Genomic DNA, 25,720 nt, shown 5'->3' with positions numbered 1-25,720 from the left:
TAATCCTCAGTCTTCAAAACCTCCTGGCTAACCTATGACAAAAAAAACACAACACCTATATCAATATTACTGTATTGGGAGCAAGTAGTCAATCATCTACTTAACATAAATTACACTAAAAATGGAAAAACATGTTTACACCCACAACCACACACATATTAATATATAAAGTTATACACATGTATGTTTTGAGTCTTAAAATGTGGAAAGAAAACGTAGCCATTTTAGTGTGCTCCGTCCTGTAGTCCAATGCAACGTTGTGCAAGAGTGATGGTTTCAGCCTCATTGTCGAACTTTGGAATAATCCTCAGTCTTTAAAACCTCTTGGCTAACCTATGACAAAAAAGAAAACAACACATATATAAATATTTCTGCATTTGGACCAAGTAACCAATCATCTACTTAACAAAAATTACGCTAAATATGTAAAAACATGCAAAGACCCACAACCACACACATATTAATATATAAAGTTATACACATGTATGTTTTGAGTCTTAAAATGTGGAAGGAAAACTTAGCATCCACCCACTTCTAATGGTGGGCACACATGAAATGTGCCAACAGATATAAAATATGTATGCCGAAGCATAGGGTCCATCCACCGATTGGCCACCCCAGGCCCCCATGCTTTGGCATATATTCTCTTTTTTTAACTGCGGATAAAAAATCTCATCCAACAGCACTGCCCACATTGATTTATGTCTATTCTGAGAGCAAGTTCCTGTTGCTGTCAGAATAAAACGGTCAGTGTTGCAGCTGAAAACATTCCTACAAACAGAAATGATTAACAATAAAACAGTAACAATAAAACAGTAAAAGTAGAAGAATCACAAAAAATGACAGCAACAAAAAAAACTAACTTTTTGATTTTTAAATTTTTTTATTTTTTGGGAAGGATTTGTACTTTTAATTATTTTTTTTTTTACTTTTTTTTTCAAACTTTAAACATTTTTAAAACAGATGGTCGGGTCTCTCCAAATGCGATAGCCAGTTTCCTGGCTACCTAACATCTTTTGAGACCCTGTGTAAATGTGCCCTGAACTGTGCCATGCTGTACCCTATATTAATAGTTCACTAGTGTATGGTAGAGGTGGAAGCAGCGCTGCCCACATTGATTTATGTCTATTCTGAGAGCAAGTTCCTGTTGCTGTCAGAATAAACAGGTCAGTGTTGCAGCTGAAAGCATTCCTACAAACAGAAATGATTAACAATAAAACAGTAACAGTAAAACAGTAAAAGTAGAAGAATCACAAAAAATGACAGCAACAAAAAAAACTAACTATTTTTGATTTTTAAATTTTTTTATTTTTTGGGGGGATTTGTATTTTTACTTTTTTTTTTTTTACTTTTTTTTTCAAACTTTAAACATTTTTAAAACAGATGGTCGGGTCTCTCCAAATGCGATAGCCAGTTTCCTGACTACCTAACATCTTTCGAGACCCTGTGTAAATGTGCCCTGAACTGTGCCGTGCTGTACCCTATATTAATAGTTCACTAGTGTATGGTAGAGGCGGAACCAGCGCTGCCCACATTGATTTATGTCTATTCTGAGAGCAAGTTCCTGTTGCTGTCAGAATAAACAGGTCAGTGTTGCAGCTGAAGGCATTCCTACAAACAGAAATGATTAACAATAAAACAGTAACAATAAAACAGTAAAAGTAGAAGAATCACAAAAAATGACAGCAACAAAAAAAACTAACTATTTTTGATTTTTAAATTTTTTTATTTTTTGGGAAGGATTTGTACTTTTAATTTTTTTTTTTTTTTTACTTTTTTTTTCAAACTTTAAACATTTTTAAAACAGATGGTCGGGTCTCTCCAAATGCGATAGCCAGTTTCCTGGCTACCTAACATCTTTTGAGACCCTGTGTAAATGTGCCCTGAACTGTGCCGTGCTGTACCCTATATTAATAGTTCACTAGTGTATGGTAGAGGTGGAAGCAGCGCTGCCCACATTGATTTATGTCTATTCTGAGAGCAAGTTCCTGTTGCTGTCAGAATAAACAGGTCAGTGTTGCAGCTGAAAGCATTCCTACAAACAGAAATGATTAACAATAAAACAGTAACAATAAAACAGTAAAAGTAGAAGAATCACAAAAAATGACAGCAACAAAAAAAACAAACTATTTTTGATTTTTAAATTTTTTTATTTTTTTGGGGGGGATTTGTATTTTTACTTTTTTTTTTTACTTTTTTTTTCAAACTTTAAACATTTTTAAAACAGATGGTCGGGTCTCTCCAAATGCGATAGCCAGTTTTCTGACTACCTAACATCTTTCGAGACCCTGTGTAAATGTGCCCTGAACTGTGCCGTGCTGTACCCTATATTAATAGTTCACTAGTGTATGGTAGAGGCGGAAGCAGCGCTGCCCACATTGATTTATGTCTATTCTGAGAGCAAGTTCCTGTTGCTGTCAGAATAAACAGGTCAGTGTTGCAGCTGAAAGCATTCCTACAAACAGAAATGATTAACAATAAAACAGTAACAATAAAACAGTAAAAGTAGAAGAATCACAAAAAATGACAATAAAAAAACTAACTATTTTTGATTTTTACATTTTTTTATTTTTTGGGGGATTTGTATTTTTAATTTTTTTTTTTTTACTTTTTTTTTCACGTCCACGTATAAGTGGTACCTCATATGGAAAAAGGATGACACCAAGTCCCAAACTATCTTGCCACTGCTCCCCATGTAGTCTGGGCATCCGGGGGGCTCCACGTGACTATATTTTTCCTCATAAATCTGAAACTTACATGTATAGCCTGTTGCCCTCTCACAGGTCTTATACATCTTGACCCCATATCTGGCACGCTTGCTGGGGAGAAACTGTTTGATTACAAGGCAGCCAGAAAATTGAATGAGGGACTCATCAATGCAGATGTTTTTATGGGGAGTATACATATCTGCAAATTTTTGGTTAAAGTGATTTACGAGGGGCCGAATTTTGTGGAGCCGGTCAAATTCAGGGTCACCCCGAGGACGACTGAGTGTGTTGTCGTAGAAGTGCATAAAACGCATTATCGTCTCATATCTATGCCTGGCCATGGCAGTAGAGAACACGGACATATGAACAAGCGGGCCTGTGGACCAATACAACCGCAATTGATATTTTTTATTAATGCCCATGTTGCAGGCAATCTGACGCTATCTGGGAGGGGCGCTAACTGGCGCTAACACTATCGGAAGTCACCGGTGACACTAATACAGTGATCAGTAAAAATCTGTTCACTGTAATCAATGACACTGGTGACAGGGCAGTGAGGGCGTTAACTGGGGGGGGGAGGCGATCAAGGGGTTAAATGGGATTACTGGTGTACTAGCGGGAAAACTGGCGCTATCTGGGATGGGCGCTAACACTATTGGAAGTCGCCAGGGACACTGATACAGTGATCAGTAAACATGTGTTCACTGATCAATGACACAGGTGACAGGGAATTGAAGGGGTTAACTGGGGGGGGGGTGAAGAGAGGGTTAAATGTGTCCTAGGTGTGTTCTATCTGTGGGTTAGTGCTGTTTTACTCACATTTCTTCTGTCTTCTTCTCTGAAAACTTAGCCACTCATGTGTGCTCCGTCCTGTAGTCCAATGCAACGTTGTGTAAGAGTGATGGTTTCAGCCTCATTGTCGAACTCTGGAATAATCCTCAGTCTTCAAAACCTCCTGGCTAACCTATGACAAAAAAAACACAACACCTATATCAATATTACTGTATTGGGAGCAAGTAGTCAATCATCTACTTAACATAAATTACACTAAAAATGGAAAAACATGTTTACACCCACAACCACACACATATTAATATATAAAGTTATACACATGTATGTTTTGAGTCTTAAAATGTGGAAAGAAAACTTAGCCATTTTAGTGTGCTCCGTCCTGTAGTCCAATGCAACGTTGTGCAAGAGTGATGGTTTCAGCCTCATTGTCGAACTTTGGAATAATCCTCAGTCTTTAAAACCTCTTGGCTAACCTATGACAAAAAAGAAAACAACACATATATAAATATTTCTGCATTTGGACCAAGTAACCAATCATCTACTTAACAAAAATTACGCTAAATATGTAAAAACATGCAAAGACCCACAACCACACACATATTAATATATAAAGTTATACACATGTATGTTTTGAGTCTTAAAATGTGGAAGGAAAACTTAGCATCCACCCACTTCTAATGGTGGGCACACATGAAATGTGCCAACAGATATAAAATATGTATGCCGAAGCATAGGGTCCATCCACCGATTGGCCACCCCAGGCCCCCATGCTTTGGCATATATTCTCTTTTTTTAACTGCGGATGAAAAATCTCATCCAACAGCACTGCCCACATTGATTTATGTCTATTCTGAGAGCAAGTTCCTGTTGCTGTCAGAATAAAACGGTCAGTGTTGCAGCTGAAAACATTCCTACAAACAGAAATGATTAACAATAAAACAGTAACAGTAAAACAGTAAAAGTAGAAGAATCACAAAAAATGACAGCAACAAAAAAAACTAACTATTTTTGATTTTTAAATTTTTTTATTTTTTGGGGGGATTTGTTTTTTTACTTTTTTTTTTTTTACTTTTTTTTTCAAACTTTAAACATTTTTAAAACAGATGGTCGGGTCTCTCCAAATGCAATAGCCAGTTTCCTGACTACCTAACATCTTTCGAGACCCTGTGTAAATGTGCCCTGAACTGTGCCGTGCTGTACCCTATATTAATAGTTCACTAGTGTATGGTAGAGGCGGAAGCAGCGCTGCCCACATTGATTTATGTCTATTCTGAGAGCAAGTTCCTGCTGCTGTCAGAATAAACAGGTCAGTGTTGCAGCTGAAAGCATTCCTACAAACAGAAATGATTAACAATAAAACAGTAACAATAAAACAGTAAAAGTAGAAGAATCACAAAAAATGACAGCAACAAAAAAAACTAACTATTTTTGATTTTTAAATTTTTTTATTTTTTGGGAAGGATTTGTACTTTTAATTTTTTTTTTTTTTACTTTTTTTTCAAACTTTAAACATTTTTAAAACAGATGGTCGGGTCTCTCCAAATGCGATAGCCAGTTTCCTGGCTACCTAACATCTTTTGAGACCCTGTGTAAATGTGCCCTGAACTGTGCCATGCTGTACCCTATATTAATAGTTCACTAGTGTATGGTAGAGGTGGAAGCAGCGCTGCCCACATTGATTTATGTCTATTCTGAGAGCAAGTTCCTGTTGCTGTCAGAATAAACAGGTCAGTGTTGCAGCTGAAAGCATTCCTACAAACAGAAATGATTAACAATAAAACAGTAACAATAAAACAGTAAAAGTAGAAGAATCACAAAAAATGACAGCAACAAAAAAAACTAACTATTTTTGATTTTTAAATTTTTTTATTTTTTGGGAAGGATTTGTACTTTTAATTTTTTTTTTTTTTACTTTTTTTTCAAACTTTAAACATTTTTAAAACAGATGGTCGGGTCTCTCCAAATGCGATAGCCAGTTTCCTGGCTACCTAACATCTTTTGAGACCCTGTGTAAATGTGCCCTGAACTGTGCCATGCTGTACCCTATATTAATAGTTCACTAGTGTATGGTAGAGGTGGAAGCAGCGCTGCCCACATTGATTTATGTCTATTCTGAGAGCAAGTTCCTGTTGCTGTCAGAATAAACAGGTCAGTGTTGCAGCTGAAAGCATTCCTACAAACAGAAATGATTAACAATAAAACAGTAACAATAAAACAGTAAAAGTAGAAGAATCACAAAAGATGACAGCAACAAAAAAAACAAACTATTTTTGATTTTTAAATTTTTTTATTTTTTGGGGGGGATTTGTATTTTTACTTTTTTTTTTTTACTTTTTTTTTTCAAACTTTAAACATTTTTAAAACAGATGGTCAGGTCTCTCCAAATGCGATAGCCAGTTTTCTGACTACCTAACATCTTTCGAGACCCTGTGTAAATGTGCCCTGAACTGTGCCGTGCTGTACCCTATATTAATAGTTCACTAGTGTATGGTAGAGGCGGAAGCAGCGCTGCCCACATTGATTTATGTCTATTCTGAGAGCAAGTTCCTGTTGCTGTCAGAATAAACAGGTCAGTGTTGCAGCTGAAAGCATTCCTACAAACAGAAATGATTAACAATAAAACAGTAACAATAAAACAGTAAAAGTAGAAGAATCACAAAAAATGACAACAAAAAAACTAACTATTTTTGATTTTTACATTTTTTATTTTTTGGGGGGATTTGTATTTTTAATTTTTTTTTTTTTACTTTTTTTTTCACGTCCACGTATAAGTGGTACCTCATATGGAAAAAGGATGACACCAAGTCCCAAACTATCTTGCCACTGCTCCCCATGTAGTCTGGGCATCCGGGGGGCTCCACGTGACTATATTTTTCCTCATAAATCTGAAACTTACATGTATAGCCTGTTGCCCTCTCACAGGTCTTATACATCTTGACCCCATATCTGGCACGCTTGCTGGGGAGAAACTGTTTGATTACAAGGCAGCCAGAAAATTGAATGAGGGACTCATCAATGCAGATGTTTTTATGGGGAGTATACATATCTGCAAATTTTTGGTTAAAGTGATTTACGAGGGGCCGAATTGTGTGGAGCCGGTCAAATTCAGGGTCACCCCGAGGACGACTGAGTGTGTTGTCGTAGAAGTGCATAAAACGCATTATCGTCTCATATCTATGCCTGGCCATGGCAGTAGAGAACACGGACATATGAACAAGCGGGCCTGTGGACCAATACAACCGCAATTGATATTTTTTATTAATGCCCATGTTGCAGGCAATCTGACGCTATCTGGGAGGGGCGCTAACTGGCGCTAACACTATCGGAAGTCACCGGTGACACTAATACAGTGATCAGTAAAAATCTGTTCACTGTAATCAATGACACTGGTGACAGGGCAGTGAGGGCGTTAACTGGGGGGGGGAGGCGATCAAGGGGTTAAATGGGATTACTGGTGTACTAGCGGGAAAACTGGAGCTATCTGGGATGGGCGCTAACACTATTGGAAGTCGCCAGGGACACTGATACAGTGATCAGTAAACATGTGTTCACTGATCAATGACACAGGTGACAGGGAATTGAAGGGGTTAACTGGGGGGGGGGTGAAGAGAGGGTTAAATGTGTCCTAGGTGTGTTCTATCTGTGGGTTAGTGCTGTTTTACTCACATTTCTTCTGTCTTCTTCTCTGAAAACTTAGCCACTCATGTGTGCTCCGTCCTGTAGTCCAATGCAACGTTGTGTAAGAGTGATGGTTTCAGCCTCATTGTCGAACTCTGGAATAATCCTCAGTCTTCAAAACCTCCTGGCTAACCTATGACAAAAAAAACACAACACCTATATCAATATTACTGTATTGGGAGCAAGTAGTCAATCATCTACTTAACATAAATTACACTAAAAATGGAAAAACATGTTTACACCCACAACCACACACATATTAATATATAAAGTTATACACATGTATGTTTTGAGTCTTAAAATGTGGAAAGAAAACTTAGCCATTTTAGTGTGCTCCGTCCTGTAGTCCAATGCAACGTTGTGCAAGAGTGATGGTTTCAGCCTCATTGTCGAACTTTGGAATAATCCTCAGTCTTTAAAACCTCTTGGCTAACCTATGACAAAAAAGAAAACAACACATATATAAATATTTCTGCATTTGGACCAAGTAACCAATCATCTACTTAACAAAAATTACGCTAAATATGTAAAAACATGCAAAGACCCACAACCACACACATATTAATATATAAAGTTATACACATGTATGTTTTGAGTCTTAAAATGTGGAAGGAAAACTTAGCATCCACCCACTTCTAATGGTGGGCACACATGAAATGTGCCAACAGATATAAAATATGTATGCCAAAGCATAGGGTCCATCCACCGATTGGCCACCCCAGGCCCCCATGCTTTGGCATATATTCTCTTTTTTTAACTGCGGATGAAAAATCTCATCCAACAGCACTGCCCACATTGATTTATGTCTATTCTGAGAGCAAGTTCCTGTTGCTGTCAGAATAAAACGGTCAGTGTTGCAGCTGAAAACATTCCTACAAACAGAAATGATTAACAATAAAACAGTAACAGTAAAACAGTAAAAGTAGAAGAATCACAAAAAATGACAGCAACAAAAAAAACTAACTATTTTTGATTTTTAAATTTTTTTATTTTTTGGGGGGATTTGTATTTTTACTTTTTTTTTTTTTACTTTTTTTTTCAAACTTTAAACATTTTTAAAACAGATGGTCGGGTCTCTCCAAATGCAATAGCCAGTTTCCTGACTACCTAACATCTTTCGAGACCCTGTGTAAATGTGCCCTGAACTGTGCCGTGCTGTACCCTATATTAATAGTTCACTAGTGTATGGTAGAGGCGGAAGCAGCGCTGCCCACATTGATTTATGTCTATTCTGAGAGCAAGTTCCTGCTGCTGTCAGAATAAACAGGTCAGTGTTGCAGCTGAAAGCATTCCTACAAACAGAAATGATTAACAATAAAACAGTAACAATAAAACAGTAAAAGTAGAAGAATCACAAAAAATGACAGCAACAAAAAAAACTAACTATTTTTGATTTTTAAATTTTTTTATTTTTTGGGAAGGATTTGTACTTTTAATTTTTTTTTTTTTACTTTTTTTTCAAACTTTAAACATTTTTAAAACAGATGGTCGGGTCTCTCCAAATGCGATAGCCAGTTTCCTGGCTACCTAACATCTTTTGAGACCCTGTGTAAATGTGCCCTGAACTGTGCCATGCTGTACCCTATATTAATAGTTCACTAGTGTATGGTAGAGGTGGAAGCAGCGCTGCCCACATTGATTTATGTCTATTTTGAGAGCAAGTTCCTGTTGCTGTCAGAATAAACAGGTCAGTGTTGCAGCTGAAAGCATTCCTACAAACAGAAATGATTAACAATAAAACAGTAACAATAAAACAGTAAAAGTAGAAGAATCACAAAAGATGACAGCAACAAAAAAAACAAACTATGTTTGATTTTTAAATTTTTTTATTTTTTGGGGGGATTTGTATTTTTACTTTTTTTTTTTTTACTTTTTTTTTTCAAACTTTAAACATTTTTAAAACAGATGGTCGGGTCTCTCCAAATGCGATAGCCAGTTTTCTGACTACCTAACATCTTTCGAGACCCTGTGTAAATGTGCCCTGAACTGTGCCGTGCTGTACCCTATATTAATAGTTCACTAGTGTATGGTAGAGGCGGAAGCAGCGCTGCCCACATTGATTTATGTCTATTCTGAGAGCAAGTTCCTGTTGCTGTCAGAATAAACAGGTCAGTGTTGCAGCTGAAAGCATTCCTACAAACAGAAATGATTAACAATAAAACAGTAACAATAAAACAGTAAAAGTAGAAGAATCACAAAAAATGACAGCAACAAAAAAAACTAACTATTTTTGATTTTTAAATTTTTTTATTTTTTGGGAAGGATTTGTACTTTTAATTTTTTTTTTTTTACTTTTTTTTCAAACTTTAAACATTTTTAAAACAGATGGTCGGGTCTCTCCAAATGCGATAGCCAGTTTCCTGGCTACCTAACATCTTTTGAGACCCTGTGTAAATGTGCCCTGAACTGTGCCATGCTGTACCCTATATTAATAGTTCACTAGTGTATGGTAGAGGTGGAAGCAGCGCTGCCCACATTGATTTATGTCTATTTTGAGAGCAAGTTCCTGTTGCTGTCAGAATAAACAGGTCAGTGTTGCAGCTGAAAGCATTCCTACAAACAGAAATGATTAACAATAAAACAGTAACAATAAAACAGTAAAAGTAGAAGAATCACAAAAGATGACAGCAACAAAAAAAACAAACTATGTTTGATTTTTAAATTTTTTTATTTTTTGGGGGGGATTTGTATTTTTACTTTTTTTTTTTTTACTTTTTTTTTTCAAACTTTAAACATTTTTAAAACAGATGGTCGGGTCTCTCCAAATGCGATAGCCAGTTTTCTGACTACCTAACATCTTTCGAGACCCTGTGTAAATGTGCCCTGAACTGTGCCGTGCTGTACCCTATATTAATAGTTCACTAGTGTATGGTAGAGGCGGAAGCAGCGCTGCCCACATTGATTTATGTCTATTCTGAGAGCAAGTTCCTGTTGCTGTCAGAATAAACAGGTCAGTGTTGCAGCTGAAAGCATTCCTACAAACAGAAATGATTAACAATAAAACAGTAACAATAAAACAGTAAAAGTAGAAGAATCACAAAAAATGACAACAAAAAAACTAACTATTTTTGATTTTTACATTTTTTATTTTTTGGGGGGGATTTGTATTTTTAATTTTTTTTTTTTTACTTTTTTTTTCACGTCCACGTATAAGTGGTACCTCATATGGAAAAAGGATGACACCAAGTCCCAAACTATCTTGCCACTGCTCCCCATGTAGTCTGGGCATCCGGGGGGCTCCACGTGACTATATTTTTCCTCATAAATCTGAAACTTACATGTATAGCCTGTTGCCCTCTCACAGGTCTTATACATCTTGACCCCATATCTGGCACGCTTGCTGGGGAGAAACTGTTTGATTACAAGGCAGCCAGAAAATTGAATGAGGGACTCATCAATGCAGATGTTTTTATGGGGAGTATACATATCTGCAAATTTTTGGTTAAAGTGATTTACGAGGGGCCGAATTTTGTGGAGCCGGTCAAATTCAGGGTCACCCCGAGGACGACTGAGTGTGTTGTCGTAGAAGTGCATAAAACGCATTATCGTCTCATATCTATGCCTGGCCATGGCAGTAGAGAACACGGACATATGAACAAGCGGGCCTGTGGACCAATACAACCGCAATTGATATTTTTTATTAATGCCCATGTTGCAGGCAATCTGACGCTATCTGGGAGGGGCGCTAACTGGCGCTAACACTATCGGAAGTCACCGGTGACACTAATACAGTGATCAGTAAAAATCTGTTCACTGTAATCAATGACACTGGTGACAGGGCAGTGAGGGCGTTAACTGGGGGGGGGGAGGCGATCAAGGGGTTAAATGGGATTACTGTTGTACTAGCGGGAAAACTGGAGCTATCTGGGATGGGCGCTAACACTGTTGGAAGTCGCCAGGGACACTGATACAGTGATCAGTAAACATGTGTTCACTGATCAATGACACAGGTGACAGGGAATTGAAGGGGTTAACTGGGGGGGGGGGTGAAGAGAGGGTTAAATGTGTCCTAGGTGTGTTCTATCTGTGGGTTAGTGCTGTTTTACTCACATTTCTTCTGTCTTCTTCTCTGAAAACTTAGCCACTCATGTGTGCTCCGTCCTGTAGTCCAATGCAACGTTGTGTAAGAGTGATGGTTTCAGCCTCATTGTCGAACTCTGGAATAATCCTCAGTCTTCAAAACCTCCTGGCTAACCTATGACAAAAAAAACACAACACCTATATCAATATTACTGTATTGGGAGCAAGTAGTCAATCATCTACTTAACATAAATTACACTAAAAATGGAAAAACATGTTTACACCCACAACCACACACATATTAATATATAAAGTTATACACATGTATGTTTTGAGTCTTAAAATGTGGAAAGAAAACTTAGCCATTTTAGTGTGCTCCGTCCTGTAGTCCAATGCAACGTTGTGCAAGAGTGATGGTTTCAGCCTCATTGTCGAACTTTGGAATAATCCTCAGTCTTTAAAACCTCTTGGCTAACCTATGACAAAAAAGAAAACAACACATATATAAATATTTCTGCATTTGGACCAAGTAACCAATCATCTACTTAACAAAAATTACGCTAAATATGTAAAAACATGCAAAGACCCACAACCACACACATATTAATATATAAAGTTATACACATGTATGTTTTGAGTCTTAAAATGTGGAAGGAAAACTTAGCATCCACCCACTTCTAATGGTGGGCACACATGAAATGTGCCAACAGATATAAAATATGTATGCCGAAGCATAGGGTCCATCCACCGATTGGCCACCCCAGGCCCCCATGCTTTGGCATGTATTCTCTTTTTTTAACTGCGGATAAAAAATCTCATCCAACAGCACTGCCCACATTGATTTATGTCTATTCTGAGAGCAAGTTCCTGTTGCTGTCAGAATAAAACGGTCAGTGTTGCAGCTGAAAACATTCCTACAAACAGAAATGATTAACAATAAAACAGTAACAGTAAAACAGTAAAAGTAGAAGAATCACAAAAAATGACAGCAACAAAAAAAACTAACTATTTTTGATTTTTAAATTTTTTTATTTTTTGGGGGGATTTGTATTTTTACTTTTTTTTTTTTTACTTTTTTTTTCAAACTTTAAACATTTTTAAAACAGATGGTCGGGTCTCTCCAAATGCAATAGCCAGTTTCCTGACTACCTAACATCTTTCGAGACCCTGTGTAAATGTGCCCTGAACTGTGCCGTGCTGTACCCTATATTAATAGTTCACTAGTGTATGGTAGAGGCGGAAGCAGCGCTGCCCACATTGATTTATGTCTATTCTGAGAGCAAGTTCCTGCTGCTGTCAGAATAAACAGGTCAGTGTTGCAGCTGAAAGCATTCCTACAAACAGAAATGATTAACAATAAAACAGTAACAATAAAACAGTAAAAGTAGAAGAATCACAAAAAATGACAGCAACAAAAAAAACTAACTATTTTTGATTTTTAAATTTTTTTATTTTTTGGGAAGGATTTGTACTTTTAATTTTTTTTTTTTTTACTTTTTTTTCAAACTTTAAACATTTTTAAAACAGATGGTCGGATCTCTCCAAATGCGATAGCCAGTTTCCTGGCTACCTAACATCTTTTGAGACCCTGTGTAAATGTGCCCTGAACTGTGCCATGCTGTACCCTATATTAATAGTTCACTAGTGTATGGTAGAGGTGGAAGCAGCGCTGCCCACATTGATTTATGTCTATTCTGAGAGCAAGTTCCTGTTGCTGTCAGAATAAACAGGTCAGTGTTGCAGCTGAAAGCATTCCTACAAACAGAAATGATTAACAATAAAACAGTAACAATAAAACAGTAAAAGTAGAAGAATCACAAAAGATGACAGCAACAAAAAAAACAAACTATTTTTGATTTTTAAATTTTTTTATTTTTTGGGGGGGATTTGTATTTTTACTTTTTTTTTTTTTACTTTTTTTTTTCAAACTTTAAACATTTTTAAAACAGATGGTCGGGTCTCTCCAAATGCGATAGCCAGTTTTCTGACTACCTAACATCTTTCGAGACCCTGTGTAAATGTGCCCTGAACTGTGCCGTGCTGTACCCTATATTAATAGTTCACTAGTGTATGGTAGAGGCGGAAGCAGCGCTGCCCACATTGATTTATGTCTATTCTGAGAGCAAGTTCCTGTTGCTGTCAGAATAAACAGGTCAGTGTTGCAGCTGAAAGCATTCCTACAAACAGAAATGATTAACAATAAAACAGTAACAATAAAACAGTAAAAGTAGAAGAATCACAAAAAATGACAACAAAAAAACTAACTATTTTTGATTTTTACATTTTTTATTTTTTGGGGGGATTTGTATTTTTAATTTTTTTTTTTTACTTTTTTTTTCACGTCCACGTATAAGTGGTACCTCATATGGAAAAAGGATGACACCAAGTCCCAAACTATCTTGCCACTGCTCCCCATGTAGTCTGGGCATCCGGGGGGCTCCACGTGACTATATTTTTCCTCATAAATCTGAAACTTACATGTATAGCCTGTTGCCCTCTCACAGGTCTTATACATCTTGACCCCATATCTGGCACGCTTGCTGGGGAGAAACTGTTTGATTACAAGGCAGCCAGAAAATTGAATGAGGGACTCATCAATGCAGATGTTTTTATGGGGAGTATACATATCTGCAAATTTTTGGTTAAAGTGATTTACGAGGGGCCGAATTTTGTGGAGCCGGTCAAATTCAGGGTCACCCCGAGGACGACTGAGTGTGTTGTCGTAGAAGTGCATAAAACGCATTATCGTCTCATATCTATGCCTGGCCATGGCAGTAGAGAACACGGACATATGAACAAGCGGGCCTGTGGACCAATACAACCGCAATTGATATTTTTTATTAATGCCCATGTTGCAGGCAATCTGACGCTATCTGGGAGGGGCGCTAACTGGCGCTAACACTATCGGAAGTCACCGGTGACACTAATACAGTGATCAGTAAAAATCTGTTCACTGTAATCAATGACACTGGTGACAGGGCAGTGAGGGCGTTAACTGGGGGGGGGGAGGCGATCAAGGGGTTAAATGGGATTACTGGTGTACTAGCGGGAAAACTGGAGCTATCTGGGATGGGCGCTAACACTATTGGAAGTCGCCAGGGACACTGATACAGTGATCAGTAAACATGTGTTCACTGATCAATGACACAGGTGACAGGGAATTGAAGGGGTTAACTGGGGGGGGTGAAGAGAGGGTTAAATGTGTCCTAGGTGTGTTCTATCTGTGGGTTAGTGCTGTTTTACTCACATTTCTTCTGTCTTCTTCTCTGAAAACTTAGCCACTCATGTGTGCTCCGTCCTGTAGTCCAATGCAACGTTGTGTAAGAGTGATGGTTTCAGCCTCATTGTCGAACTCTGGAATAATCCTCAGTCTTCAAAACCTCCTGGCTAACCTATGACAAAAAAAACACAACACCTATATCAATATTACTGTATTGGGAGCAAGTAGTCAATCATCTACTTAACATAAATTACACTAAAAATGGAAAAACATGTTTACACCCACAACCACACACATATTAATATATAAAGTTATACACATGTATGTTTTGAGTCTTAAAATGTGGAAAGAAAACGTAGCCATTTTAGTGTGCTCCGTCCTGTAGTCCAATGCAACGTTGTGCAAGAGTGATGGTTTCAGCCTCATTGTCGAACTTTGGAATAATCCTCAGTCTTTAAAACCTCTTGGCTAACCTATGACAAAAAAGAAAACAACACATATATAAATATTTCTGCATTTGGACCAAGTAACCAATCATCTACTTAACAAAAATTACGCTAAATATGTAAAAACATGCAAAGACCCACAACCACACACATATTAATATATAAAGTTATACACATGTATGTTTTGAGTCTTAAAATGTGGAAGGAAAACTTAGCATCCACCCACTTCTAATGGTGGGCACACATGAAATGTGCCAACAGATATAAAATATGTATGCCGAAGCATAGGGTCCATCCACCGATTGGCCACCCCAGGCCCCCATGCTTTGGCATATATTCTCTTTTTTTAACTGCGGATAAAAAATCTCATCCAACAGCACTGCCCACATTGATTTATGTCTATTCTGAGAGCAAGTTCCTGTTGCTGTCAGAATAAAACGGTCAGTGTTGCAGCTGAAAACATTCCTACAAACAGAAATGATTAACAATAAAACAGTAACAATAAAACAGTAAAAGTAGAAGAATCACAAAAAATGACAGCAACAAAAAAAACTAACTTTTTGATTTTTAAATTTTTTTATTTTTTGGGAAGGATTTGTACTTTTAATTATTTTTTTTTTTACTTTTTTTTTCAAACTTTAAACATTTTTAAAACAGATGGTCGGGTCTCTCCAAATGCGATAGCCAGTTTCCTGGCTACCTAACATCTTTTGAGACCCTGTGTAAATGTGCCCTGAACTGTGCCATGCTGTACCCTATATTAATAGTTCACTAGTGTATGGTAGAGGTGGAAGCAGCGCTGCCCACATTGATTTATGTCTATTCTGAGAGCAAGTTCCTGTTGCTGTCAGAATAAACAGGTCAGTGTTGCAGCTGAAAGCATTCCTACAAACAGAAATGATTAACAATAAAACAGTAACAGTAAAACAGTAAAAGTAGAAGAATCACAAAAAATGACAGCAACAAAAAAAACTAACTATTTTTGATTTTTAAATTTTTTTATTTTTTGGGGGGATTTGTATTTTTACTTTTTTTTTTTTTACTTTTTTTTTCAAACTTTAAACATTTTTAAAACAGATGGTCGGGTCTCTCCAAATGCGATAGCCAGTTTCCTGACTACCTAACATCTTTCGAGACCCTGTGTAAATGTGCCCTGAACTGTGCCGTGCTGTACCCTATATTAATAGTTCACTAGTGTATGGTAGAGGCGGAACCAGCGCTGCCCACATTGATTTATGTCTATTCTGAGAGCAAGTTCCTGTTGCTGTCAGAATAAACAGGTCAGTGTTGCAGCTGAAGGCATTCCTACAAACAGAAATGATTAACAATAAAACAGTAACAATAAAACAGTAAAAGTAGAAGAATCACAAAAAATGACAGCAACAAAAAAAACTAACTATTTTTGATTTTTAAATTTTTTTATTTTTTGGGAAGGATTTGTACTTTTAATTTTTTTTTTTTTTTTACTTTTTTTTTCAAACTTTAAACATTTTTAAAACAGATGGTCGGGTCTCTCCAAATGCGATAGCCAGTTTCCTGGCTACCTAACATCTTTTGAGACCCTGTGTAAATGTGCCCTGAACTGTGCCGTGCTGTACCCTATATTAATAGTTCACTAGTGTATGGTAGAGGTGGAAGCAGCGCTGCCCACATTGATTTATGTCTATTCTGAGAGCAAGTTCCTGTTGCTGTCAGAATAAACAGGTCAGTGTTGCAGCTGAAAGCATTCCTACAAACAGAAATGATTAACAATAAAACAGTAACAATAAAACAGTAAAAGTAGAAGAATCACAAAAAATGACAGCAACAAAAAAAACAAACTATTTTTGATTTTTAAATTTTTTTATTTTTTTGGGGGGGATTTGTATTTTTACTTTTTTTTTTTACTTTTTTTTTCAAACTTTAAACATTTTTAAAACAGATGGTCGGGTCTCTCCAAATGCGATAGCCAGTTTTCTGACTACCTAACATCTTTCGAGACCCTGTGTAAATGTGCCCTGAACTGTGCCGTGCTGTACCCTATATTAATAGTTCACTAGTGTATGGTAGAGGCGGAAGCAGCGCTGCCCACATTGATTTATGTCTATTCTGAGAGCAAGTTCCTGTTGCTGTCAGAATAAACAGGTCAGTGTTGCAGCTGAAAGCATTCCTACAAACAGAAATGATTAACAATAAAACAGTAACAATAAAACAGTAAAAGTAGAAGAATCACAAAAAATGACAATAAAAAAACTAACTATTTTTGATTTTTACATTTTTTTATTTTTTGGGGGGATTTGTATTTTTAATTTTTTTTTTTTTACTTTTTTTTTCACGTCCACGTATAAGTGGTACCTCATATGGAAAAAGGATGACACCAAGTCCCAAACTATCTTGCCACTGCTCCCCATGTAGTCTGGGCATCCGGGGGGCTCCACGTGCCTATATTTTTCCTCATAAATCTGAAACTTACATGTATAGCCTGTTGCCCTCTCACAGGTCTTATACATCTTGACCCCATATCTGGCACGCTTGCTGGGGAGAAACTGTTTGATTACAAGGCAGCCAGAAAATTGAATGAGGGACTCATCAATGCAGATGTTTTTATGGGGAGTATACATATCTGCAAATTTTTGGTTAAAGTGATTTACGAGGGGCCGAATTTTGTGGAGCCGGTCAAATTCAGGGTCACCCCGAGGACGACTGAGTGTGTTGTCGTAGAAGTGCATAAAACGCATTATCGTCTCATATCTATGCCTGGCCATGGCAGTAGAGAACACGGACATATGAACAAGCGGGCCTGTGGACCAATACAACCGCAATTGATATTTTTTATTAATGCCCATGTTGCAGGCAATCTGACGCTATCTGGGAGGGGCGCTAACTGGCGCTAACACTATCGGAAGTCACCGGTGACACTAATACAGTGATCAGTAAAAATCTGTTCACTGTAATCAATGACACTGGTGACAGGGCAGTGAGGGCGTTAACTGGGGGGGGGAGGCGATCAAGGGGTTAAATGGGATTACTGGTGTACTAGCGGGAAAACTGGCGCTATCTGGGATGGGCGCTAACACTATTGGAAGTCGCCAGGGACACTGATACAGTGATCAGTAAACATGTGTTCACTGATCAATGACACAGGTGACAGGGAATTGAAGGGGTTAACTGGGGGGGGGGGTGAAGAGAGGGTTAAATGTGTCCTAGGTGTGTTCTATCTGTGGGTTAGTGCTGTTTTACTCACATTTCTTCTGTCTTCTTCTCTGAAAACTTAGCCACTCATGTGTGCTCCGTCCTGTAGTCCAATGCAACGTTGTGTAAGAGTGATGGTTTCAGCCTCATTGTCGAACTCTGGAATAATCCTCAGTCTTCAAAACCTCCTGGCTAACCTATGACAAAAAAAACACAACACCTATATCAATATTACTGTATTGGGAGCAAGTAGTCAATCATCTACTTAACATAAATTACACTAAAAATGGAAAAACATGTTTACACCCACAACCACACACATATTAATATATAAAGTTATACACATGTATGTTTTGAGTCTTAAAATGTGGAAAGAAAACTTAGCCATTTTAGTGTGCTCCGTCCTGTAGTCCAATGCAACGTTGTGCAAGAGTGATGGTTTCAGCCTCATTGTCGAACTTTGGAATAATCCTCAGTCTTTAAAACCTCTTGGCTAACCTATGACAAAAAAGAAAACAACACATATATAAATATTTCTGCATTTGGACCAAGTAACCAATCATCTACTTAACAAAAATTACGCTAAATATGTAAAAACATGCAAAGACCCACAACCACACACATATTAATATATAAAGTTATACACATGTATGTTTTGAGTCTTAAAATGTGGAAGGAAAACTTAGCATCCACCCACTTCTAATGGTGGGCACACATGAAATGTGCCAACAGATATAAAATATGTATGCCGAAGCATAGGGTCCATCCACCGATTGGCCACCCCAGGCCCCCATGCTTTGGCATATATTCTCTTTTTTTAACTGCGGATGAAAAATCTCATCCAACAGCACTGCCCACATTGATTTATGTCTATTCTGAGAGCAAGTTCCTGTTGCTGTCAGAATAAAACGGTCAGTGTTGCAGCTGAAAACATTCCTACAAACAGAAATGATTAACAATAAAACAGTAACAGTAAAACAGTAAAAGTAGAAGAATCACAAAAAATGACAGCAACAAAAAAAACTAACTATTTTTGATTTTTAAATTTTTTTATTTTTTGGGGGGATTTGTTTTTTTACTTTTTTTTTTTTTACTTTTTTTTTCAAACTTTAAACATTTTTAAAACAGATGGTCGGGTCTCTCCAAATGCAATAGCCAGTTTCCTGACTACCTAACATCTTTCGAGACCCTGTGTAAATGTGCCCTGAACTGTGCCGTGCTGTACCCTATATTAATAGTTCACTAGTGTATGGTAGAGGCGGAAGCAGCGCTGCCCACATTGATTTATGTCTATTCTGAGAGCAAGTTCCTGCTGCTGTCAGAATAAACAGGTCAGTGTTGCAGCTGAAAGCATTCCTACAAACAGAAATGATTAACAATAAAACAGTAACAATAAAACAGTAAAAGTAGAAGAATCACAAAAAATGACAGCAACAAAAAAAACTAACTATTTTTGATTTTTAAATTTTTTTATTTTTTGGGAAGGATTTGTACTTTTAATTTTTTTTTTTTTTACTTTTTTTTCAAACTTTAAACATTTTTAAAACAGATGGTCGGGTCTCTCCAAATGCGATAGCCAGTTTCCTGGCTACCTAACATCTTTTGAGACCCTGTGTAAATGTGCCCTGAACTGTGCCATGCTGTACCCTATATTAATAGTTCACTAGTGTATGGTAGAGGTGGAAGCAGCGCTGCCCACATTGATTTATGTCTATTCTGAGAGCAAGTTCCTGTTGCTGTCAGAATAAACAGGTCAGTGTTGCAGCTGAAAGCATTCCTACAAACAGAAATGATTAACAATAAAACAGTAACAATAAAACAGTAAAAGTAGAAGAATCACAAAAAATGACAGCAACAAAAAAAACTAACTATTTTTGATTTTTAAATTTTTTTATTTTTTGGGAAGGATTTGTACTTTTAATTTTTTTTTTTTTTACTTTTTTTTCAAACTTTAAACATTTTTAAAACAGATGGTCGGGTCTCTCCAAATGCGATAGCCAGTTTCCTGGCTACCTAACATCTTTTGAGACCCTGTGTAAATGTGCCCTGAACTGTGCCATGCTGTACCCTATATTAATAGTTCACTAGTGTATGGTAGAGGTGGAAGCAGCGCTGCCCACATTGATTTATGTCTATTCTGAGAGCAAGTTCCTGTTGCTGTCAGAATAAACAGGTCAGTGTTGCAGCTGAAAGCATTCCTACAAACAGAAATGATTAACAATAAAACAGTAACAATAAAACAGTAAAAGTAGAAGAATCACAAAAGATGACAGCAACAAAAAAAACAAACTATTTTTGATTTTTAAATTTTTTTATTTTTTGGGGGGGATTTGTATTTTTACTTTTTTTTTTTTACTTTTTTTTTTCAAACTTTAAACATTTTTAAAACAGATGGTCAGGTCTCTCCAAATGCGATAGCCAGTTTTCTGACTACCTAACATCTTTCGAGACCCTGTGTAAATGTGCCCTGAACTGTGCCGTGCTGTACCCTATATTAATAGTTCACTAGTGTATGGTAGAGGCGGAAGCAGCGCTGCCCACATTGATTTATGTCTATTCTGAGAGCAAGTTCCTGTTGCTGTCAGAATAAACAGGTCAGTGTTGCAGCTGAAAGCATTCCTACAAACAGAAATGATTAACAATAAAACAGTAACAATAAAACAGTAAAAGTAGAAGAATCACAAAAAATGACAACAAAAAAACTAACTATTTTTGATTTTTACATTTTTTATTTTTTGGGGGGATTTGTATTTTTAATTTTTTTTTTTTTACTTTTTTTTTCACGTCCACGTATAAGTGGTACCTCATATGGAAAAAGGATGACACCAAGTCCCAAACTATCTTGCCACTGCTCCCCATGTAGTCTGGGCATCCGGGGGGCTCCACGTGACTATATTTTTCCTCATAAATCTGAAACTTACATGTATAGCCTGTTGCCCTCTCACAGGTCTTATACATCTTGACCCCATATCTGGCACGCTTGCTGGGGAGAAACTGTTTGATTACAAGGCAGCCAGAAAATTGAATGAGGGACTCATCAATGCAGATGTTTTTATGGGGAGTATACATATCTGCAAATTTTTGGTTAAAGTGATTTACGAGGGGCCGAATTGTGTGGAGCCGGTCAAATTCAGGGTCACCCCGAGGACGACTGAGTGTGTTGTCGTAGAAGTGCATAAAACGCATTATCGTCTCATATCTATGCCTGGCCATGGCAGTAGAGAACACGGACATATGAACAAGCGGGCCTGTGGACCAATACAACCGCAATTGATATTTTTTATTAATGCCCATGTTGCAGGCAATCTGACGCTATCTGGGAGGGGCGCTAACTGGCGCTAACACTATCGGAAGTCACCGGTGACACTAATACAGTGATCAGTAAAAATCTGTTCACTGTAATCAATGACACTGGTGACAGGGCAGTGAGGGCGTTAACTGGGGGGGGGAGGCGATCAAGGGGTTAAATGGGATTACTGGTGTACTAGCGGGAAAACTGGAGCTATCTGGGATGGGCGCTAACACTATTGGAAGTCGCCAGGGACACTGATACAGTGATCAGTAAACATGTGTTCACTGATCAATGACACAGGTGACAGGGAATTGAAGGGGTTAACTGGGGGGGGGGTGAAGAGAGGGTTAAATGTGTCCTAGGTGTGTTCTATCTGTGGGTTAGTGCTGTTTTACTCACATTTCTTCTGTCTTCTTCTCTGAAAACTTAGCCACTCATGTGTGCTCCGTCCTGTAGTCCAATGCAACGTTGTGTAAGAGTGATGGTTTCAGCCTCATTGTCGAACTCTGGAATAATCCTCAGTCTTCAAAACCTCCTGGCTAACCTATGACAAAAAAAACACAACACCTATATCAATATTACTGTATTGGGAGCAAGTAGTCAATCATCTACTTAACATAAATTACACTAAAAATGGAAAAACATGTTTACACCCACAACCACACACATATTAATATATAAAGTTATACACATGTATGTTTTGAGTCTTAAAATGTGGAAAGAAAACTTAGCCATTTTAGTGTGCTCCGTCCTGTAGTCCAATGCAACGTTGTGCAAGAGTGATGGTTTCAGCCTCATTGTCGAACTTTGGAATAATCCTCAGTCTTTAAAACCTCTTGGCTAACCTATGACAAAAAAGAAAACAACACATATATAAATATTTCTGCATTTGGACCAAGTAACCAATCATCTACTTAACAAAAATTACGCTAAATATGTAAAAACATGCAAAGACCCACAACCACACACATATTAATATATAAAGTTATACACATGTATGTTTTGAGTCTTAAAATGTGGAAGGAAAACTTAGCATCCACCCACTTCTAATGGTGGGCACACATGAAATGTGCCAACAGATATAAAATATGTATGCCAAAGCATAGGGTCCATCCACCGATTGGCCACCCCAGGCCCCCATGCTTTGGCATATATTCTCTTTTTTTAACTGCGGATGAAAAATCTCATCCAACAGCACTGCCCACATTGATTTATGTCTATTCTGAGAGCAAGTTCCTGTTGCTGTCAGAATAAAACGGTCAGTGTTGCAGCTGAAAACATTCCTACAAACAGAAATGATTAACAATAAAACAGTAACAGTAAAACAGTAAAAGTAGAAGAATCACAAAAAATGACAGCAACAAAAAAAACTAACTATTTTTGATTTTTAAATTTTTTTATTTTTTGGGGGGATTTGTATTTTTACTTTTTTTTTTTTTACTTTTTTTTTCAAACTTTAAACATTTTTAAAACAGATGGTCGGGTCTCTCCAAATGCAATAGCCAGTTTCCTGACTACCTAACATCTTTCGAGACCCTGTGTAAATGTGCCCTGAACTGTGCCGTGCTGTACCCTATATTAATAGTTCACTAGTGTATGGTAGAGGCGGAAGCAGCGCTGCCCACATTGATTTATGTCTATTCTGAGAGCAAGTTCCTGCTGCTGTCAGAATAAACAGGTCAGTGTTGCAGCTGAAAGCATTCCTACAAACAGAAATGATTAACAATAAAACAGTAACAATAAAACAGTAAAAGTAGAAGAATCACAAAAAATGACAGCAACAAAAAAAACTATTTTTGATTTTTAAATTTTTTTATTTTTTGGGAAGGATTTGTACTTTTAATTTTTTTTTTTTTACTTTTTTTTCAAACTTTAAACATTTTTAAAACAGATGGTCGGGTCTCTCCAAATGCGATAGCCAGTTTCCTGGCTACCTAACATCTTTTGAGACCCTGTGTAAATGTGCCCTGAACTGTGCCATGCTGTACCCTATATTAATAGTTCACTAGTGTATGGTAGAGGTGGAAGCAGCGCTGCCCACATTGATTTATGTCTATTTTGAGAGCAAGTTCCTGTTGCTGTCAGAATAAACAGGTCAGTGTTGCAGCTGAAAGCATTCCTACAAACAGAAATGATTAACAATAAAACAGTAACAATAAAACAGTAAAAGTAGAAGAATCACAAAAGATGACAGCAACAAAAAAAACAAACTATGTTTGATTTTTAAATTTTTTTATTTTTTGGGGGGGATTTGTATTTTTACTTTTTTTTTTTTTACTTTTTTTTTTCAAACTTTAAACATTTTTAAAACAGATGGTCGGGTCTCTCCAAATGCGATAGCCAGTTTTCTGACTACCTAACATCTTTCGAGACCCTGTGTAAATGTGCCCTGAACTGTGCCGTGCTGTACCCTATATTAATAGTTCACTAGTGTATGGTAGAGGCGGAAGCAGCGCTGCCCACATTGATTTATGTCTATTCTGAGAGCAAGTTCCTGTTGCTGTCAGAATAAACAGGTCAGTGTTGCAGCTGAAAGCATTCCTACAAACAGAAATGATTAACAATAAAACAGTAACAATAAAACAGTAAAAGTAGAAGAATCACAAAAAATGACAACAAAAAAACTAACTATTTTTGATTTTTACATTTTTTATTTTTTGGGGGGGATTTGTATTTTTAATTTTTTTTTTTTTACTTTTTTTTTCACGTCCACGTATAAGTGGTACCTCATATGGAAAAAGGATGACACCAAGTCCCAAACTATCTTGCCACTGCTCCCCATGTAGTCTGGGCATCCGGGGGGCTCCACGTGACTATATTTTTCCTCATAAATCTGAAACTTACATGTATAGCCTGTTGCCCTCTCACAGGTCTTATACATCTTGACCCCATATCTGGCACGCTTGCTGGGGAGAAACTGTTTGATTACAAGGCAGCCAGAAAATTGAATGAGGGACTCATCAATGCAGATGTTTTTATGGGGAGTATACATATCTGCAAATTTTTGGTTAAAGTGATTTACGAGGGGCCGAATTTTGTGGAGCCGGTCAAATTCAGGGTCACCCCGAGGACGACTGAGTGTGTTGTCGTAGAAGTGCATAAAACGCATTATCGTCTCATATCTATGCCTGGCCATGGCAGTAGAGAACACGGACATATGAACAAGCGGGCCTGTGGACCAATACAACCGCAATTGATATTTTTTATTAATGCCCATGTTGCAGGCAATCTGACGCTATCTGGGAGGGGCGCTAACTGGCGCTAACACTATCGGAAGTCACCGGTGACACTAATACAGTGATCAGTAAAAATCTGTTCACTGTAATCAATGACACTGGTGACAGGGCAGTGAGGGCGTTAACTGGGGGGGGGAGGCGATCAAGGGGTTAAATGGGATTACTGTTGTACTAGCGGGAAAACTGGAGCTATCTGGGATGGGCGCTAACACTATTGGAAGTCGCCAGGGACACTGATACAGTGATCAGTAAACATGTGTTCACTGATCAATGACACAGGTGACAGGGAATTGAAGGGGTTAACTGGGGGGGGGTGAAGAGAGGGTTAAATGTGTCCTAGGTGTGTTCTATCTGTGGGTTAGTGCTGTTTTACTCACATTTCTTCTGTCTTCTTCTCTGAAAACTTAGCCACTCATGTGTGCTCCGTCCTGTAGTCCAATGCAACGTTGTGTAAGAGTGATGGTTTCAGCCTCATTGTCGAACTCTGGAATAATCCTCAGTCTTCAAAACCTCCTGGCTAACCTATGACAAAAAAAACACAACACCTATATCAATATTACTGTATTGGGAGCAAGTAGTCAATCATCTACTTAACATAAATTACACTAAAAATGGAAAAACATGTTTACACCCACAACCACACACATATTAATATATAAAGTTATACACATGTATGTTTTGAGTCTTAAAATGTGGAAAGAAAACTTAGCCATTTTAGTGTGCTCCGTCCTGTAGTCCAATGCAACGTTGTGCAAGAGTGATGGTTTCAGCCTCATTGTCGAACTTTGGAATAATCCTCAGTCTTTAAAACCTCTTGGCTAACCTATGACAAAAAAGAAAACAACACATATATAAATATTTCTGCATTTGGACCAAGTAACCAATCATCTACTTAACAAAAATTACGCTAAATATGTAAAAACATGCAAAGACCCACAACCACACACATATTAATATATAAAGTTATACACATGTATGTTTTGAGTCTTAAAATGTGGAAGGAAAACTTAGCATCCACCCACTTCTAATGGTGGGCACACATGAAATGTGCCAACAGATATAAAATATGTATGCCGAAGCATAGGGTCCATCCACCGATTGGCCACCCCAGGCCCCCATGCTTTGGCATGTATTCTCTTTTTTTAACTGCGGATAAA

Source organism: Staurois parvus, unplaced genomic scaffold (genome assembly GCF_062004578.1).
Source record: "Staurois parvus isolate SC_StPar_1 unplaced genomic scaffold, SC_StPar_1.0 ptg001805l, whole genome shotgun sequence".
NCBI lineage: Eukaryota > Metazoa > Chordata > Amphibia > Anura > Ranidae > Staurois > Staurois parvus.
Note: the sequence above shows the minus strand (reverse complement) of the source record.